At 44.8% G+C, this 2,765-nt stretch overlaps 1 non-coding gene across 1 annotated transcript; it reads right to left on the bottom strand.

The window, feature by feature from the left end:
* Positions 1,587 to 1,659, bottom strand: TRNAV-AAC. The gene has a single exon. It is a non-coding gene; the product is annotated as a tRNA-Val (tRNA).

Raw genomic sequence — 2,765 nt, forward strand, 5'->3', positions numbered from 1 at the left:
CCTTCAACATCCAAGAAATATACATCATCTCTACAATTAGGTCATAAAACACTGTTCGTTTGTTTCCTTTAGCATGTATCACGTAATGCATGTTTCAGTCCTTTTCATATTGATATACGGAAGTTTGTTTTGCAAAATAATTTCAGGGTAATGGTAATTATACCTGGAACCTTTGCAAGGACAATCTGGTAAGTACACTTTTTCACGTAAATCTGGCATGTTGTTAATAGAAATTATGTTTGAGAGAAAGAGATGAAGCTTCTGCCACCTGTCTCTCTCAAGCTGGATTGGGAAACGCAAAGTGAGGGGGTGCGTTGTCATAGAGCTGTCAGAGCACAAAAGCTAAATGGCGTCATGCAGATCAAAATATGCTGATAAACCAACAGGAGCAACTTGTTGCTGATTTACAGGAAAAGAGACTACATACTAATGCAAAGTATTTATAGTAATAGCTTTAAAACACTTCAACCATCAATATGTAAGATTTACTAAATGATTAACATAGATATTATAGAACAACTTTATCTAAATCTCCCATTACCAAAGATAAACACGCACACTGTGATTTATTTCAAACATTAGATTCGTTCAGCTGCTGATACATCCATGTACGTACCCTAAAGGCAATGTACTAGATAAGGTAACATAGCAGATTGCCATATTTACTATGCTTTCATCAGTGTTTTAAAGCAATTGGAGGAAGCACAATGACTCAAGGAAGAATGAAGTCTATGTATGTTTTCTTGTTGAATTATTGCAAAGAAATATCTGCGCTATTTGGGGTTTTTATTCCGCTTCTTTCTTGCACTTTCCAGGTCTTTCATTTTGAGAAGGGGATTACTCCAAAAATGTATGTATATCCTTTCTCATGTTTTAGTACTCTACAAAAGTGTGAGACACCAAGATGTCCTACTGTTATAAATGTGCATAGAGTCTGTTCTGTTATGTCTACATTTAATTACAGCTAAACCTTTTGCACTAAATTTCAACTCACTTGAAAGTTCAAGTGAGATGGTGGGACTGAACATTTCATAGAATCACAGAAAGGTGTGTGTGGGTTGGAAGGGACCTCACAGCCCACCCAGCCCCAACCCCTGCCGTGGGCAGGGCTGCTCCCCACCAGCTCAGGCTGCCCAGGGCCCCATCCAACCTGGCCTTGAGCACCTCCAGGGATAGGACACCACAGCTTCTCTGGGCAGCCTGTGCCAGCGCCTCACCGCCCTCTGATTAAAGAATTTCCACCTAACATCTGACCTAAATATCCCCTTTTTAGTTTAATGCCATTTTCCCCCTTGTCTGATCACTGTCAGGGACCAGCTGGTGAAAAGTCGGTCCCACCCTCTTTCAGAAGCTCCCTTCAAGTACCGCAGGCCGAAATGAGCTCTCTGCAGAGACTTCTCTTCTCCAGGCTGAACAAGCCAGCCACAGCCCTCCGCCTTTGAAGGGGAAGTGCTCCAGCCCTGAGCATCCTCGTGGCCCTCCTCCGGAGGTGAGGACAATCCATCGCCGTGCTGACTGCTCCTCTTTTTGAAACCCTGCTCTTTCACACGTATTTGGGATTGCCCTAGCTGTTGGAAAAAAGCAAGTGTTTCCGCCTGGTTTCGAACCAGGGACCTTTCGCGTGTTAGGCGAATGTGATAACCACTACACTACGGAAACGCCCTCGGTCGTGGAAAGGCTTCAGCCCCGCCCCCACATTCCTCTGGTGGTTTCAGTCCACTCCGCCAAAGTGTTCCAGTGGCCACGGCCCTCTTGGTGGGCCGCACACAGACCGGGAACGGTGCTCACCTCACATCTGTTCAGACGGGAGCCTGAAAACAGGCGCTTAACACCACTGCTTCATCTCATTTGTCACCTGCCTCCACATGGACATAGAGCCATTAACCAGAACCCTCTGGCTGCCACCTTAACCAATTCAGTCTGCTTGGCTGTGGGCTGGCAATAGGAGAGTTCTGCGCCAGCTCAGGTGTCAGTCATTCGGAAGCCTCCCTAACACCTGGTGGCCGACACAGCCAGGAGAAGGCTTTTACCTGTTGGTTCCTGTAAGCCACCGTGCCTGCCTGCCCTTCTGGCGTTGCAAAATGCTCCCGAGATCCACAGCGGGATTCCAAAAGGAATGACGTTTTGTGTTTCAGTGCTCTTTGGTGTGAATCAAAGCGCAGTGAGTGGGGATGGCAGGGAGATATGCTTCGATATCATTTCTTACCTGAACTAATGCATTCATGCAGATGCATCCTTAAATTTTCACATTCTGGGTCCAAAAAGCAGGCAGAATGGTTTAAGCTATTCAAAATCAAACCTCAGGCTGGCAGAAATGATGTGGCTTTTCCTCCTGATTTAAAACTATTGAAATCTGAAGCTTTTTTTCCACAAGAAAATCCTCTCCTCTAGCTAGCTCTGTCCTGGTCTGACAGCTGTGCGCACAGGGACAATTCATGCAAGAATCTTAACCCACGACAGCAAGTTTCACTCAAGACATTTCAAATGCCTTTTTTTTTTATGAAGTTGACTCACCCGCTCTGCTCTGAAGTCTTTCATCTGTGTTCAAAATGAAAACCTCCTCTGGCACTTAAAATCTTTGGAGATAGGATGAACAGTAAAGCATTAATTTACACTGTTAATTGGTGTATAAATTAAACCATGTTCTCTTGAGAGTAGATGCTTGCAAAGTAAGATTTTTATGAGGAAAGTTCTACTGGCAGTGCTGTGGCAGTATGCCCGTCCCTGTGATGCAAGGCTCAGAAGCTGAAATGAAGCAAAATCAG

Source organism: Numida meleagris, chromosome 1 (assembly GCF_002078875.1).
Source record: "Numida meleagris isolate 19003 breed g44 Domestic line chromosome 1, NumMel1.0, whole genome shotgun sequence".
NCBI lineage: Eukaryota > Metazoa > Chordata > Aves > Galliformes > Numididae > Numida > Numida meleagris.